Genomic DNA, 18,883 nt, shown 5'->3' with positions numbered 1-18,883 from the left:
GGACACTTTGGAAATAGGCTGTGACTGATTTTGTAGCGCCCAGAGGGTGTGGTGTGTGTGTGCTAGAGAGAAAAATAAGGAACGAAGAAGGTCGAGTCTATGTGCACAGGAGGAGGTCTGGTGGTTACCAAATAGGCCCAGATGTTAGGTTATTACAGAGTGTGTAACTCTCAGAATGTCTATGTGCGGGAAGAAATGGGGCCGGACAGGTCTCTTATTCTAATGCATTGCATTAGGTTTGTTTTTATGAAATGTTACCATTAAATACAGTATACTTCAACATTTTTTAAATTCTTTGCACTCTTGACGAAAGTGCTTTTGTTTTTTTTGGTTTCATTTTGTACTTTTGCCGAAAGTGTTTTTCTTTTCCTTTCCGGTATTTCCGACGTTTGGGTGGGGCACGCATTTCCGGTAGCCATTTTGTGTTGTTCGCTTCAAGGGAGTTATACAGGTAAGAGCTGCTTTATGGATAATTTTTTTGTTTGTAATGTAATGTTACTTTTTCGTTTACGGTTTCTGTTAAACAATTCACTTCACTTCTCCACTCTCCTCAGCCTCTCACTGCACCGTCACTTCACTGCTGCACTCACTCCTCATCCCCACTGCACCGTCCCTTCACTGCTGCACTCTCCTCAGCCTCTCACTGCATTATCCCTTCACTGCTGCACTCTCTGCTCAGCCCCCCACTGCACCGTCCTTTTACTGCTGCACTCTGTTCAGCCTCTCCCTGCACCGTCCCTTCACTGCTGCACTCTCTCCTCAGCCTCTCCCTGCACTGTCCCTTCACTGATGCACTCTCTCCTCAGCCTCTCCCTGCACTGTCCCTTCACTGATGCACTCTCCTCAGCCTCTCATTGCACCGTCCCTTCACTGATGCACTCTCTGCTTAGCCCCCCATTGCATCGTCCCTTCACTGCTGCACTCTCCTCGGCCTCTCCCTGCACCATCCCTTTACTGACGCACTCTCTGCTCAGCCCCCGATTGCATCGTCCCTTCATTGCTGCACTCTCTGCTCAGCCCCCCCATCCAGGCTGCAGCCCTCACTCCTCCACTGCACCATCACTCACTGCTGCACTCTCTCCTCAGCCTCTTACGGTACCGTCCCTTCACTGATGCACTCTCCTCAGCCACTCACTGCACCATCCCTTCACTCTCTCCTCAGCTCCACTATACCGTCCCTTCACTGTTGCACTCTGCACCCTCCCTTCACTGCTGCACTCTCTGCTCAGCCTCCCATTGCATCGTCCCTTCACTGCTGCACTCTCCTCAGCCTCTCCCTGCACCATCCCTTCACTGATGCACTCTCTCCTCAGCCTCTCCCTGCACCGGCCCTTCACTGATGCACTCTCTCCTCAGCCTCTCCCTGCACCGTCCCTTTATTGCTGCACTCTCTCCTTACCCTCTCCTTGCACCGTCCCTTCACTGCGGCACTCTCCTCAGCCTCTCACTGCACCGTCACTTCACTGCTGCCCTCACTCCTCATCCCCACTGCACCGTCCCTTCACTGCTGCACTCTCCTCAGCCTTTCACTGTATTATCCCTTCACTGCTACACTCTCTCCTCAGTCCCACTGCACCGTCCCTTCACTGCTGCACTCTCTGCTCAGCCCCCCATTGCATCGTCCCTTCACTGCTGCTCTCTCCTCAGCCTCCCCCTGCACCATCCCTTCACTGACGCACTCTCTGCTCAGCCCCCCATTGCATCGTCCCTTAATTGCTGCACTCTCTGCTCAGCCCCGCCCCCCATTCAGGCTGCAGCCCTCACTCCTCCACTGCACCATCACTCACTGCTGCACTCTCTCCTCTGCCACTTACGGTACAGTCCCTTCACTGATGCACTCTCCTCAGCCTCTCACTGCACCATCCCTTCACTCTCTCCTCAGCTCCACTATACCGTCCCTTTGAACTCTCTCTCACTACCTCACTCTCTCTCTCTCACAACCTCACTCTCTCTTTCACTAACTCACTATCTCTCTCACTATCTCTCACACTACTACACTATCTCTCATTCACTCTCTCTCTACCTCAATCTCTACCTCACTACTCAACTCTCTCTTTCTCACAGCATCACAATATCACTACCACAGTAACTATCTCTCTAACACACTACTTCACAACTTCACTCTCTCTATCTCACTACCTCACTCTCTCTACATCACTACCTCTCTCTATCTATTACTATCTCACATATCTGCTCAGCCCCCCATTGCATCGTCCCTACACTGGTGCACTCTCCTCAGCCTCTCCCTGCACCGTCCCTTCACTGCTGCACTCTGCTCAGCCTCTCCCTGCACCGTCCCTTCACTGATGCACTCTCTCCTCAGCCTCTCCCTGCACTGTCCCTGCACTGTCCCTTCACTGATGCACTCTCTGCCTAGCACTCCATTGCATCGTCCCTTCACTGCTGCACTCTCCTCAGCCTCTCCCTGCACCATCCCTTTACTGACGCACTCTCTGCTCAGCCCCCCATTGCATTGTCCCTTCATTGCTGCACTCTCTGCTCAGCCCCCCCCCATCCAGGCTGCAGCCCTCACTCCTCCACTGCACCATCACTCACTGCTGCACTCTCTCCTCAGCCTCTTACGGTACAGTCCCTTCACTGATGCACTCTCCTCAGCCTCTCACTGCACCATCCCTTCACTCTCTCCTCAGCTCCACTATACCGTCCCTTTGAACTCTCTCTCACTACCTCACTCTCTCTATCACTACCTCACTCTCTCTCTCACAACCTCACTCTCTCTTTCACTAACTCACTATCTCTCTCACTACCTCACTATCTCTCACACTACGACACTATCTCTCATTCACTCTCTCTACCTCAATCTCTACCTCACTACTCAACTCTCTCTTTCTCAGAGCATCACAATATCACTACCACAGTAACTATCTCGCTAACACACTACTTCACAACTTCACTCTCTCTATCTCACTACCTCACTCTCTCTACATCACTACCTCACTCTCTCTACATCACTACCTCAATCTATCTATTACTATCTCACATCTCTGCTCAGCCCCCCATTGCATCGTCCCTTCACTGGTGCACTCTCCTCAGCCTCTCCCAGCACCGTCCCTTTACTGACGCACTCTCTGCTCAGCCCCCCATTGCATTGTCCCTTCATTGCTGCACTCTTTGCTTAGCCCCCCCATCCAGGCTGCAGCCCTCACTCCTCCACTGCACCATCACTCACTGCTGCACTCTCTCCTCAGCCTCTTACGGTACCGTCCCTTCACTGATGCCCTCTCCTCAGCCACTCACTGCACCATCCCTTCACTCTCTCCTCAGCTCCACTATACCGTCCCTTCACTGTTGCACTCTGCACCCTCCCTTCACTGCTGCACACTATTCCCAGGAAGACACTAAAAACCATCTGCCTGAACCACCTGCTGGATAGAGGAAGAGAGTCGAAATCTTGAAATCTACAGTACACTCTCACCTTCCTACCCTCTGTGAGACTAATACTGTACAGCCATATTTATCCCTGTCCATGACTAATTATGATCGTTTTCTTTTAACCCGTTTTAGATTTTGTATATATTTTAGATTAGTGTCTTTTCCATCCATGAACTCATGGAACCACATTTTGCCCGCTTGTTTGTGTGACAGCACGTCACAACAATCTGATATACATATCCTTTTTTTCTGCAAATTTTATACTGCTATACGTAGGAAAACCATAGTCCCCTTTTTAAAAAATATGAATTTAACCAGATGCCGCCCAGCTTTTTTAGAAGTACAGAAAATGGACACGATTTTAACTGTTACTGTGATTTTAAATTATTTAAAAACTGTTTTTAAACTTAGGAAACAAATTCAAACTGAAACATCCTAGACTCCCTATCGACCTACCTCACTGTACTACTAATTATGAGAAGTAATTATTGTAACTGCTGTAATCATTGTATTTTTTATATATTTGTTACTTTTATGGTTACTTGCTTTTTAACCGAATAAAGTTTATTGAACTTGTGAACTTGTGAACACTGCTGCACTCTCTGCTCAGCCTCTCCCTGCACCGTCCATTCACTGATACACACTCTGCTCAGCCTCCCATTGCATCGTCCCTTCACTGCTGCACTCTCCTCAGCCTCTCCCTGCACTGTCCCTTCACTCATGCACTCTCTGCTCAGCCCCCCATTGCATCGTCCCTTCACTGCTGCACTCTCCTCAGCCTCTCCCTGCACCATCCCTTCACTGACGCACTCTGCTCAGCCCCCATTGCATCGTCCCTTCATTGCTGCACTCTCTGCTCAGCCCCGCCTCCCATCCAGGCTGCAGCCCTCACTCCTCCACTGCACCATCACTCACTGCTGCACTCTCTCCTCAGCCTCTTACGGTACCGTCCCTTCACTGATGCGCTCTCCTCAGCCTCTCACTGCACCATCCCTTCACTCTCTCCTCAGCTCCACTATACCGTCCCTTCGAACTCTCTCTCTTACTACCTCACTCTCTCTCACTACCTCACTCTCTCTTTCACTAACTCACTATCTCTTTCACTAACTCACTATCTCTCTCACTACCTCACACACTACTACACTATCTCTCATTCACTCTCTCTCTACCTCAATCTCTACCTCACTACTCAACTCTCTTTTTCTCACAGCATCACAATATCACTACCACAGTAACTATCTCTCTAACACACTACTTCACTACCTCACTCTCTCTACATCACTACCTCACTCTATCTATTACTATCTCACTATCTCACTCTCACTGCCTCACTATATCACGACACGCTCTCTCAAATTCACTACAACACTCTCTCACTACCACAACTTCACTCTCTCTCTCTAACTCACTGCTTCACTCTCTATCTCACTACCTCACACTCTCTATATACTACCTCACTCTATTTCTATCTCACTATCTCTCACTATATCACGACACACTCTCTCTAAAGTTCACTACATCACTCTCTCACTACCCCACAACTTCACTTTCTCTCTAACTCAACACTTCACTCTCTCTCTCACTACCGCACTCTCTCTCTCTCAAATACACTAACTCACTTTCACTCTCTCATACACTACCTCACTCTCTCTCTAGCTCACTACTTCACAACATCGCTCTGTTTCTATCTCAATACAGCACAACAACTCTCACCCTCACTACCTCATTCTTTCACTACCTCACTCTCTCTATCTCTCACTACCTCACTCTATATCTACTTCACTCTCCCACAAAACAAAAATAACTACATCACTACTCAAATTATATCTATAAAACTATCTCACTAACTCTCTCCATAACATCACTCTATTTCGATATCACTCTCACTACGTAACTATGACACAAGTCACTCACTCAAAAAATAACTACAACACTCTCTCGCTGACTCACTCTCTATCTCACTAGCTCACAAGTTCACTCTCTCTCTCTCCAACTCACTACATCACTCTCTATCTCACTAACTCTCTCTCTTTCTATCTCACTAAGTCACATTCACTCTCTCTTACACTACCTCAATCCTTCTCTATCTCACTATGTCACAACATCACTCATTGTTTCTATCTCCCTACCACCAAAAATCACTCTCCATCACTAACTCACTCTTTCACTACCTCACTCTCTCTGTCTCACTACCTCACTCTATCTACCTCACTCTCTCACTACCTCACTCTCTCTATCTCACTACCTCACAAACTCACTCACTGTTTCTATCTCACTACCTCAGAACATCCCTCTACCTCACTCTTTAACTACCTCACTTTCTGTCTCTCACTACCTCACTCTCTATCTACCTATCTCTCACTACATAACTCTCTACCTCACTACTCCACTCTATCTCACTACCTCACTATCTCACAACTTCTCTCTCTCAAAACATCACTACCTCACTCTCTCACTACCTCACTCTCTAGCTCACGTCACTCTCTTTCTCTAACTCACTACCTCAATCACTCTCTATCTCACGACCTCACTCTTTCTATCTCACTAACTCACTTTCACTCTCTTTCACTACCTCTTTCTCTATCTCACTACCTCACAACATCACTCTATGCTTATATCTCACTACCTCACAACATCCCTCTCCCTCACTACCTCACTCTCTATCTCACTACCTCACTCTCTATCTACCTCACTCTCTCTCACTACCTCACTCTCTCTCTATTTCAATACCTCACTCACTCTCTCTATCTCACTACCTCACTCTCTCTCTGCTAATGCAATAGGTATCACATATGCAAAAAACAAAGCTAATGCCATTTATTTAGGGATACAAAAAAGATAACAAAATAATGAGCAATTCCAATAGCTCTACCTATAATATTGCCGAGACCATTGCATTGTAAATGCTTGTTTTGTTAGTTCTCTTAGTGGTGTGCTCACTGTGGCGAAATCCTGTAAATACCACGCACAATAACTGGCGAGCCCTAGAAAGGATCGTACGTCTGCAACGTCAGCGGCGCCTTTGCGTTTTTCAATGTTTCAATTTTGCTGGGGTCTGGCCTCATCCCTTGCTTTGAGAAAATATGACAGAGGAACACTAGTTCCCCTCTTCCCAGCTCACACTTTTCGTTATTTAGTGTTAGGCCTGCTCGCTTCAGTTGTGTGCACACTTGACGTAGAGCTGCATCATGTTCTTTGTCTGTTTTTCCAAATACCAGAATGTCATCACTGTAGTTCAGGCTGTTCCGTACTGGTCTTATCACTTGTCTTATTGTCTCCTGGAATATTTCCGCTGATGAAGAGATTACAAAACTCAACCTCTTGAATCTGAACAGGCCCAGATGGGTGGAAAATGTTGTGATGTATCTCGATTGGTGGTCCAGATCTAGTTGATGATACCCTTTGCACTGGTCTAGCTTTGAGAACCTGCATGCCCAGTGAGGCAGCTGATCATGTTGTTTAAATGGGGCCCCGGGTGTTGTTCCCTTGCGATTGCAGTGTTCCGAATCCTCATGTCTACACAGATGCAGATCTTTGAGGTGTTCTTCTTAGGGACGGCCACAATCGGAGATACCCAAGGCGTTAGTCCTTCAGCAGGTTCAATTATATTCTGTGCTAGCAAATTTGTTATTTCTTCCTCAGCTTGTGATTGTAGGGGAATTGGTACTCTTCTGTGATGCTGAGCCACTGGCTTGACCGCTTCATTTATGTGTAAAGTTATCTGTTTTCCTTTCAGCTTCCCATGTCATGGCCAGTAGTCCCATTACCTGGGCTGTCATGTTGCTGAGCAGGCAAGGTGCTGGGATGTCACCTTTGAGCACATGTATTTCTTCTTGGTATGCTTTGCCTTTGAACTTCCCCATGTTTTCTACCAGTCGTCGGGAGCCCCACGTGAACACATCTACTGTCGACTGTGAAAGCGGTGGTTTCACACTCATCTTTTGGTATTCTGATATGCACATGATGTTGCAAGTTGCTCCACTGTTGAGCACGAACTGTGCTTGGTGGTTTCCTACCCCAATGTCCTACAGTGGCTGTTTTCTTTATTTCTCTCTTTTCCACGAGGTGAACGTGCTCTATGTCATGGTCCTCTCTTGGTGCGTCTGACATCAGATACAGCCTCTCCTCCCTCACAGGTGCTGCCGTGTCTTTTGACTCATCTGAGGGCTGCGATTTGCAGTTTCCGTGTGTCGTGCGTATCTGTTACTTGTCATCCGTGGTCTCTTCATTCTGCCTCTTTCGTTTCTCAATTGTCTGGTCTTGCACGTGCTCAAGAAATGATTGTCTCTGTTACACTTCCTGCACTTTTGACCCACTGCGGGGCAAACACCGACGTGCAGGAATTTGAGGCCACATCAATAGCATGTTTGGTCGCCTTTCTTTTGCAGTACAGGTGCCTGGGATTCTTTCTTCTTGAAGGTCCCAGTGACGCGATGTGCTACAGCCACTTTCTTCTCTTTTCCCATCTCCATCTGCTTTGCTTGTTATTTGGACCGTGATTCAGTGCGAGCCATCGTTAATATTTTCTCCAGCGTTGTTGGTTCCTTTAGAACACGTGCTCTGAACTCCACGGATTTGCAACCTTCAATGATGCGCAGTCTTATTGCTTGCTCATTGTCGAATTTGTCAAACTCGCAGTATGCGACCATGTTTCCTAGTCTCGTTGCAAAGTCGTCCAGGCTCTCTTCTCCTTGCTGGCATGCCGTGTTGAAGGTGTATCTTTCAAAATCGACATTGCGTTACGGGTCAATCTTTTGTGTGAGACACTGCATCCCTCCCTTGTAGTCCGCAGTCTGGTAGCGCTCAAACTTCCTGACCCATCTTTCCCACCAAATGCCTGCTTGCGGCTCCGATAGGCTGAACAGTAATGGCCTGCGGAAAATGGCTTTTGTGCTCTGTTTCTCCTCATTGTCACTCATCTTCTTCCTTTATTTATTTTCTTTATTGACCACTTTATTCTTCTGTTTTCCTTTTTAAATTATTTAATTTCCCTTTATGTTCTTTGTTTCCCTCTTCTTTTTCGCCTCTTTTCTCACTTTCCTTTGTTTTCCTATGTTTTGCACCGGCCACCTGACTCTAAGATGGCCGCTACTCTTTTCGCTCTTCTTATTGGGTCAATCGCCTGACCCCAAAATGGCCGCCGTATTCTCGCGAGGTTTCTTGATCTACCACGCCTTGCCGGACCTCTTAAAATGGCTGCTGCCATTCCCGGCTTTTGACTGGCCTGGTCCGCCTGACTTGAAGATGGCCGCCGGGAATCTTGCCATGCTTCGTTTGGATTCACGCATGCTTTCCTCTTCTCGCTTTATTTTCTTACAGACGCTCTTGGATGCTGGCGCTTCTCAGCTTTCCGGCTCACCGCCGGACGCTTTTATTATTTAATCTGCTTAGTGCTCTATGCCCTTTTTGTTTCTCTCGCTCTTACCGATGGGCATCAGTCGGGGTGGGCTCCCGCGTCGCGCTGCACTCCTCGGACCAGGTTGGGCTCCTGGCTCCGCTTCTTCTCGGGACATAGTCTGCTTCACCTCTGTCCTATGGATCCAGCCTCGTCGCCAGTTGTCATGTTCTTTGCTCAGGTAATCACAGGTCACAGGTAAGGGTCGCAGCTGTTCATTCTCTTGTACAGGTCTTGCCCTCATACTTCTGCATGTCTGCCCACTGCGATGTCCCTCTCGTGAAAGCCCCCTCCCACACCCTTGACCGGATGTGGTGTCCGGTTCCCCACTGTCCAATTCAGGTCCTGCAGGCTCCGAGTGCCCTGCCCTCAGGTCACTACAGGGTGACATACATGCTGCTCCTCATTCTGAAAATAAATATCCTCGGGCTGCTAAGGAAACTCTTCCACAGCAACTATAAAAAGGGAATCCTTCTTGTGCGAGCACCAGAGGAAATTCCTCCGTTCAATGGGAGGATGAAATTTGAACTTCCTTAGCATGGCATAGGTAGTGTGTGAAGGACTTGAATGTATTGTCCTCTGCACTGTTTTATTTAAGGGGTCTGAGGACCAAAATTTGAAGATTTGCAGATTCAAAATGGACAACAGGAGGACTGTCCGCATAAATGTCAAGATATCTCCAACTTTTAAACCTTTCAAGTCCTCTGACACATTGTAATGCAAATTTCTTGAAAACTACCACATGGATTTACACCAAAGCAAGCAAATTAAATGACGTCCCTGAATAAAGTTCTATTTACATACCAAGTTTGGTCTAATTCCATTCAGGGTTTTTTCGGTATTGGACAGCAAACATTCCAATAGGAGCTAAAATGAGAAACCCTGATTTTAAACTTCCCTATTGTGTTCCCTCTTGACATATTTGCATGAAATACAAAATATCAAAGGTAGCCTAAACATGGTGTCAGCCAGGTGTAGTGCAGATCTGTAAAACTGCTCCAAAGCCATACCACACAAATTTTATTTTTGACCATTTAACTTTGACTTCCATTTTTGGATCCACATGAAATCTGAGATTCATGGACTGGGCTAGCAGCCTGACATTTCTAGCAGATTAATTAAAGAGCAACAAAGTTATTAGCACATAAAAAAAATGTTGCGCCTTTTATAACGTCTTCCCTCTCTGCTATTGAAGGATCTGCACAAAACTTTCCATGCCCACAGAAGACTAAATATGCAAAATGTCTGCTAAATGTCACGTGGATTCGTCAAATGATAACATCACTATCAGAAAAAAAAACTGTAATCGCCTTTTAACTGTGCCCCCTTGATAAACCTGCATCAATTTAAACATACCAGCAGAAGGACTAAGATGCAGAACATCTGCAGAGTTTTGTGCAAATTCATTAAACAGCACTAAAGTAATAGGAAAAACAAAAATACACCTTTCCATCAAGTTCTATAATCTCTTCATGTTCAGAGAAAACTCATTTCTCTACTATATCCTTAGACCCCGAGTTAGCGGGCTCTGCCGCCCATTAACCGCATCCGTGCGGCGCGAATTCCCCGCCCATGCTGACTCCGCCTTGCGCGGGCGGAGTCATGACGGAACGGTTCCGTCATCAGCACAGCTCAGCCGATGCTGATGACGGAACCGTTCTGTCATCAGCATCGAAGGGGTTAAAGGCCCGCTCCAGCGTTCAATGTCTGAGCCTACAAAGGGCTCTATGGCTATAAGAACATTCTGCCTCTAAAGGGCAGAATGTTCTAATTTGGAAAAACAAAGACCTCTCGGTGCCCGCAGGCGTTTCAATTCCCTCGGGCTCCGAGAGTCATTTGTGTACTACAAGAGCTGTGAAATGAAAAAAACATTGGCATTTTGCTCTCAGGGCCTCTACCCGCCATTAGTAGCCCAGGCTTCTACCTGCCATTAGTAGTCCGGGCTTCTACCAGCTATTAGAAGCCCGGCGCACTTCGTTGTCTTCAATGGAGCGCTTAACATTCGAATGGCCTAATACTTAGTGGGTTTACACCAAAATCAATCAACGGCCCTTCTTTAATTAAAGTTCTACTTTCATGCCCAGTTTGGTGTACTTCCATTAACCTGGTTTTTTTCTGTATTGACAGGCTAAGAACTCAAAACGAACTAAAAAAGGGAAAGGTCGAATTTATGCTCCTCCACCCATGCCATGCTGAACCCAAAGCAGATGAAATCTCTTTTTATTGGAAAGTGTAGTTCAGATTCTTAGAACAGGGCCAACACAGCATTGGTGTGGATCTTTAGTGGTCTTTTCCTCAGTGAGATTAAACCATTTCTTCAGCAACAGAATGCTGTACCGTCTCTTTCTTTTGCGAGGAGGAATATGTATTCCTCCGACAGGCTTGCACATTCCTAGTTACTTCCACCAACAACCAGTGCCGTCATTTGGGTGCAAGTCCGGTATACAAGTATAAATCAGGGAACTCTTCTTGGATAAAAAGCAGCACAGACAGCCCATCAAATCGATTTATGCTGCATTTATTATTGGCTGGTGCTGGTAATGCGTTTCGGCTAATGCCTCAGCCAATCCTTAGCAAAGACAGTGCCCAATAACCTTTCAACAGGATACACGAACACTTCATCAGGAGCATGAACAACTTGGCTTGCCCTGTACTGCATTAAGTCATATGGCAACAAAGCATTATAGCGCATTCAAGTTTCGAAATTTTTTCAGTTTCTTAATTATAAATATGTCCTCAATATATTAATATAATGAAAACATCAATGTGGAGCAAAACAAGCGATGTGAAGGGTATTAATGCTGCTGTTGTCTTTCATACAATCAATCAATCAATAAGGCATCATTTAAGAATATGTTCCCATTTTGGTCCACACAGCAATTAACCTGATTCCAATTTAATTTAGGCCCCTCTGATATAAACCAAGAACATTTGTTAAATAGTGGGAGAAAACATGGGTGTGTGGTGTGAGTGAGTGTACGCGTGCACGTGTGAGGAAAGTGGGTGTGATATAAATTTACAAAAAAAGAGAAATATGATGAAGCAGCATAACAGTTACCATGTATATGGAGCATTACATTCTTAACCAAGTGGGTTTGGAAATAAAGTCATCCATATCAATCGTACAAAGAAATATAGTTCATCTTAGTCGAATGTTTCAGAGCAGAATATCCAATCAATATACTATACAGTAGTGTGCAGGGTGTAACCATAAATCAAAGAGTATGTGATGCTCAAAAAAATTGTTCTTGTCAAATTGATCCAATATATACATACAGTTCGTCAATGTTTAGATCCTTAGGCATCTTGGCGTCCAGAGTGATGTTATATTCACAATCCATCTTATGTAGTTTTCGATCTCCACTATCCCTTTGTGGATTGAGCTCAACCCTACACAATGCCAAAGAAAGACAAGGTGTCAGGATTCTGTTTATGTGCCAATTGCAAATGTCTGTCTATGAAATAAGGAGAATCAATAAACAAAAGAGTTGGAGAGAGGGTCTGAGGGAATATTTAACGACCTAGGCACAGTTATAATCCCCCTTTAGACTATGGAAAACATAAAGAATAGCTGTGGGTCTAGAAATGTAAAATGACTATGTGTGTGGAAATGGCTATGTGTAAGCTTAGAATATAAGCAAAATACTGGGACAGATACCTATTGTGAGTAAGTGTCCATCAGTTACTTTTCCTGTACCGCCCAATTCATCATATGGTCTACTTCACAGTAGGTAGTCCGGAACAACCAACTCCAGGATGTTATTGGGAGATGGTTGATATTGGTGAGGTAGTTTATAGCGTGGTAGCTAGATGTTGTTTGTAACTGAAAGCAGTGCAAAAGTGATTAGTGAATGGTGATGAAAAAAAGGTGGTGTTTCTAGTAAAATTCGATAGTGAACGCAATATACCTTTATTCTGGAGCTGTGCACTTCCAACAATAAAAACAAATAAGGGGCAAACAAGTCAGATAGTTTTAACAAATAAATACTGACTGGGTTATCTGGTCGACATGTTTCTGCGGACGTTTAAAGGTCCACATTGGTACCTGCCGCTTCCTCAGGACCCATAATTAGTTGCTACTGCTTATGTGATAGATAAAAAACAATCGTGAACAAAATGGTAAATGTCACCTGTTCACATCTGGATTCCCTCCTTTAATTCAAGGGGGAAGTGCTTCCACCTCACCTGGCAAACAGCTCAGGATAATGGAGCCCCGCTCTCTCCGTCGGTACGCCTGGCAGCCTTCTGAGAATCAACCCATCGGATAGCTCTCAAATGTTCCAACACTTTCTTTAAGAAGAAAACTGTAATCCCCACATATTGGAATTCACAAGGGCACTCAAATATCTAAACACAATTGTCTGTTTTGCTGGTTATTCGTCTTTTTTTCCATTCAATCCTGTGGACGGGTCTTTAAATTAGTACTGTATTTAAAGGCGTTGCTCTATCCCAAACAGAAGAACCTTTTTGGTCCCCTAGCCAGTCTGTCTTTCACGATTTGTGAAGTGACTGTGCACTAGAATGTCCCATAGTGGTCTATGCTTGCGCTATGTAATCAAAGGACTTGGGGTGACCAATTTGCCTATGGTGGTGAACGATATTTCACAATGTACCAAGCGGTGGGATAGAATTCTACTAATAGTAGAATGTTCTGCCTTAAAGGTGATAATTAGTCTCACTTTACTAAGCTGTGTGTTTTTAGCTTCACCTGCCAACAGGCTTGCCCTCGTGTGAATCAAAGCTATGGTTTTTGCTTGCTTCATGGGGGCTTCCTGTGGATGCCCCCATGAAGAAAATTTCTCAATGATTTTACTGTCCGAGCTACAAATTTAATCTAGCCCTTAGGAGCTCACTGTGTGGTATACTCCATTTCAATTTGACTGGATGTTGGCTTTTAGCATGCAGGACACTGTTAACCTTGATGGATTTGGGAAATAAAATGGTATCAATGTTGCCACCTTTTACTTTTATGGCTTTATCAAGAAAGTAAATTGCTTCAAAACTAATTTTATAAGTGAATTTGAAATTCAAGTTATTGGAGCTAATATGTCTGAGGGAATCCCCAGCTTCTTGATGGTACAGTTTCATGTGACAAAAAAGTCATCACTATACCATGTCTAGAGTTCTATGTGTTGTGTTGTCATATTTGTTTTCTGATGTCCTTACTACCTGCTCTTCCCATCAGCCCATACAAAATATTCACAGAACGTGGGGCAATGCAGGTACTCATAAACTACATACCGGGAACACGATACCTTTGATCATTAAATGTTATTCTCTCGACAAAACCTAACATGTATTTAAGCAGGAATGTGCAATTGTACAGGTAGATAGGTCAATCCCTCAGAAAGTGCCTGTACATGGATATGCTTGGTACTAGCATAGACCACTTCAATGGGCAATAGAATATAATGCAGTTCCCAATGAATCCCTTTAATCTTGTTGAGGAGCTGTGTCTACAATAAGACTGCAGGCTAAGACCGTCAGGCAAAGGAAAATTATCTAAATAATGGAGGCATTTTTTAAAAGGCTATCATTAATTGAAGAAGATAGTTTCCATAGTGGTTTAACTGGGTCTTTGCATGTTTGGTAACAGGTAGAAACAGTGCGCAATAGGTTTTTGTGAGAGAAGGAACCTTTACTTGTCCTTGCTAAAGAGCCCATATTCTTCCCAGTCACATGATGTCATGATACTTTGTAATGGTCGGCTTATATTCCTGCAGTGAAACAAGTTCATAGAACCTACATCGCTTCCGTGGGTTATCTGCCTCGTGTTGATACTTGTTTACATCCAACAGTATGACATTACCACCTTCGTCAGATGGGTTGACAATTATATTATGGTCATATTTAGGCTTTGTAAAGCTAAAGTTTGTGGTTTCATTAAAAAAGCACAGTTGTCCCTAGTCCAACACACTGCATACATAGGGAAATTACAGAGGAAAACCACATCTAGAAGGGTGGCTGCGGCGTTAGAAATGTATAATGTGAAGGCCCTAGGGGGCGGTTTTATATGGAGCAGAGCTCTGGGTTGTTAACAAACCCAGAGCCCCTCCATAATGGACCATATGTTCATAGGAACTATATTGAATCTTCCGGCATGTACATCGCTGACTCCACTATATTTAGATTTGGCAGTATTTCAGAGGTTGAACCTGGATAAATTCTGGTTCTCCCCTGAGACCATGTGTTCAATTAGCAAAGCCAGCTTTAAAGAAATCTTTTGGGAGAGTGTTGGAAATAATAATGTTATGCAGTGTAAGAGCTCCCTATCAGTGGTCTTTACTGACCAAAAACCAAGGGGCTATTTGTGAAATTACCATTGATGAAATTGTTCCCCCCTTAGCTAGGAAACTCTACTTGCAGTTTAGGTATGGAATTCTACCTGTAAAATCATTTACCAGCAAATACCAACAGGATAGTGGTACATACGAAGATTTGTGCACAGGTTGCAAAGGGGGTCCTGAATCCCTTACACATTTTGTTTTTCTGGCCCCTCTACAAACAACTGCTTGAAAAATGGGATTGTTCCCCTTTGCAAAAACCTGAGCATTATGGAATATCAGGAAACCTATAGATTACTGCAGTCTGACACTTATAGGGTAGTTGTTTTTTTGTCTGGCCAAGTTTTTAAAGGCAATCTGGATAAAGAGCTTGAAATATGTACAGTCAATTTTTGATCTATTAAATGGATTATCGAATGCCTATGATGTACTCTGGTTGGATGTGCAATATCGTCGTCTCCCTTCTCTCTGGGCAGCCCCCAATCTTTGCTGCTCTTTTTCCTAAGCTCTATAGTTAGCTGTCCTGTGTCTATCAAATTTATGGTTTTATATTGTTTTTAACTTATTTTTTAAAGGCGCTTCTTGCACTTTTTTATAATTATATTGATTGCTATTTAAAATTGTATTGCTATGCATATGTGTGATGTTAGTTGTCTTGTTTGTCTATACTTGTATGATCCAAAGTGATTGAAATAAAGTTCTTTGATGATGATGTTTCGTTAAGTTAGCAGCATAGTCGGTTCTCGTGTTGAATCTCAACTTAATTAAATCTGTGATGTATACGTTTTTAAATGTGTCTATGTTGTTGTGTGGTGTGACTGGATTACTGCAGGATTTAAGTTTGAACAGACTGTGGCTCGCTCTATCAATTTCTTATCCCATTTCCTGTAATAATTCACCCTTTTCCAATGTTCGGTCATCCTCTTGAAGTTGTAAATTAAAATCATGAATGTCACCTATGTATATGCCAGTGGCTGGTTCGGGTTGCTGTGAAAATATTGGGAAATGTGTGGATCTGTGTCATGACTCGGGTCTCTTCCCTTCCTTTGTTGTTGGCTGAAAATGGTAATCATTTTAAGGTTCCTGATGAACAAAAACAGATCCATCGGCAAGGTACTATCCTTAAAGTTGGCAGTTGAACAATTCTAATTCTAAAACAGAATATTTTACATCTGTTAAATAAATTGGAAGAAAGATTAACAGTCACATTTTTCTTACCCATGATTAATTCTTGTATTGCCAGGTTCTTTTCCCATCCGGCATTGTTGCTTGGTTTCCTTCTTGTTGTTGATCATTTGAGTTGGTTCCGGCTTTGCTTTTTGGGCCTCTTCTTGGACCCTTCCTTTGTTTCAGAAGACGAAATTCATCTAAAAAAGTTCTTGGTTGGCTAAGTTTGTCATAAAAGTTTTCTGGCTGGTCATCCAAATCGGAGTATGCGTCAGAACTTGATTCGGATGTCAGTAACTCATGTTGTTGGTGTGCTGTGGTTTGTTTAAACTCCCTTCCTATATTTTCAAATTTTCTTCCAAAAGAGAGAATTCTTCCAGTGTCATAGTCCTGTTAGTCTCGTAAAAACGTACGTCCTTTTTTCTGCATGATTTCCTTTTCATATTTCGTAAGTCTATGCTCTATTGCTGTCGAAAAACATTTAGTAGTCTCCTGATCTGTATATTTGTCTATTTCTTCTTTTAGGCTCTTCATCTTTTCACAAATTTCATCAAGTTCCTTTTTGGCATATTTTGAGAGCAAACCCATTAACTTCGCCCATGCCTCTAACAGATTTGGGTTAGGGCTCCCGTATGTTGGTACAATGAAGAGCCGTAATCCTCTAGGGACTCTTCCTACCTCAATATAATTATTAAGGGATGCCACTTCCCACCATTTAATAATTTATCTCCTGGCAATTTTCTCATAAAGGAATAGTTTTGGTTTTAAAGTCCCTTGTGTGTTTTTATTGCCATTACTCACGCTGGTAGCTTTTGAGCGGATAGTGTTTTTGATACATCAAACAAAGCCCTTGCTGCTTCACTTCGTTTCTGCACCACATCATTCATCATGTTGTGTGTTCACCGTGAATTTTGATAGGCCAATCCGCCGTATGTCCTTGCTCTGGATACACAGAGAGGTGCTTGCTCTCAAAAAGTAATCCTTATGTTCTTTGGTTGGGAGTGAGCCACAAACTGTGCGGCTTGTAGTGCCAGGTGGTCAACCAGCCGGCTCAACTCGTCTTTGTTGGAGCTCACAGTTGAGTGACGGGAAAAGATTCTAATTCAGTTCTCCATCAGACTTGCAAATCCCCGGCTACTTCCACCAACAATGCTGGTGAATCATACGGATGCAAGTCCCATACTAAATAATAAAGCAGGAAATTCCTTGGATTAGAAAAAGCACAAGACAATCATCAACTATGCTGGATTTATTCGTGGCTGGCGCTGGTAACAAATTAGGGTGTAACACCATCATCAATCCATAGCAAAGATAATGCACAATCAACTGTAACGAGGATACACAAATACATCATGACTAAGAGGCTTGCACTGTACTACATTATTCCATACGGTAATATGGCACTATAACACATTCATGTTTTGTAATGAAGCCATTTCCTAATTACAAATATGTCACTGGTATCAATAAAGTAACAATATAATGAAAAGATCAATATGAAAAGAAACAGGTGCTTATGACTGGATTATTGCTGTTGTTGTCTTTCAGAGGGTATGCTCTTGTCCCAAGTATGCCATATAACATAAAAAGGAGTAAAATGGATTTGACTTAAAATAAAAGAGATCTGTCGTCCTGGTCACGATAATGACTGGAAGCGATAGGCCTAAGTAAGGATACAAGCGACAGGCTCACCAAGGCTAGAGTTAAAGTGAGATAACAATTCCTTTAGGTCAGATATCATAACAAGAAAGAGATCCAAATTATTTGTGTGCCAGTGCTTCATGTAATATGGTATCATTTAAGCGTCTCTCCTCCTAGTGGAATCATATAGCCATTAACCAGATTACTATTTCATCTACTATACCAAAGGGGTAGTAGATGAAATAGTAATAGTAGATGAAATAGTAATCTGGTTGCTATATGTGGGGAAAGCTGGGGTGTGTGTGCGTATTTGATTAAAAAGCAGGTGTGTTGTAAACAGTGCCATTTGAATTATGTGGCAGGGTTGACTAAATTATGCAATAAAAGGTACATTTTGCCACATAAACTGCTTCATTATTTTGTCATTTCTACACATGTTAAAACTGTCTGGGCAAAGGTTTCACCTCCGTATCTGTTTAACACCCAAATACAGCAATAAGACAAGATTTTCAAATGGCCTTCCACTGTGCGGCAACATGTATTGCTGTGTTTTTAGCAACTTTTGATCCGTTTGAGCTAGAAACAATTTACTTTTGTTAAAATACTCCAATTATGCAGCACATAATGAATAATGTGGCGATTGCAGAAAATTCCAAATTATGAGGAAAATTCTGCAGCTGCAAAATCGCAAAATTACTGTGGCCCTTGTTATACATGTCCAAATAATAGATAAATATGATCAAGCAGCATTACGGTTAACATACATATGGAGAATACATACATATGGAGAATATATATATATATATATATATATATATATATATATATATATATTTTTTTTTTTTATTTTTTTTTATTTTTTTTTTACCTACTGGCGGAGGCCAATAGGTAGTTATAGTTAGGACCTATTATGAATACGAAATCCGCAACATTCTATTGCCAATAACTTTGGCGCTGATTGAAATTTTCCAAACTTTTGGGCAGCTCAACTTCCCTGAAAGTT

General features: G+C 43.3%; 1 long non-coding RNA gene across 1 annotated transcript in view; it reads right to left on the bottom strand.

The window, feature by feature from the left end:
- LOC147724814 (uncharacterized) overlaps positions 1-17,087 on the bottom strand; it is a 71,671-nt gene extending 54,584 nt beyond the window's left edge. The window contains exons 1-2 of the long non-coding RNA XR_015310111.1: positions 16,291-17,087; positions 12,065-12,178 (exon numbers count right to left, since the gene is read on the bottom strand). This is a non-coding gene — a long non-coding RNA (uncharacterized LOC147724814). The remainder of the gene's footprint in view (positions 1-12,064; positions 12,179-16,290) is intronic.
- Positions 17,088-18,883: the final 1,796 nt, after the last annotated feature.

This window comes from Lissotriton vulgaris, chromosome 4_1, assembly GCF_964263255.1.
Source record: "Lissotriton vulgaris chromosome 4_1, aLisVul1.2, whole genome shotgun sequence".
Taxonomy (NCBI): domain Eukaryota; kingdom Metazoa; phylum Chordata; class Amphibia; order Caudata; family Salamandridae; genus Lissotriton; species Lissotriton vulgaris.
This window is presented reverse-complemented; position numbering and strand designations above follow the sequence as displayed.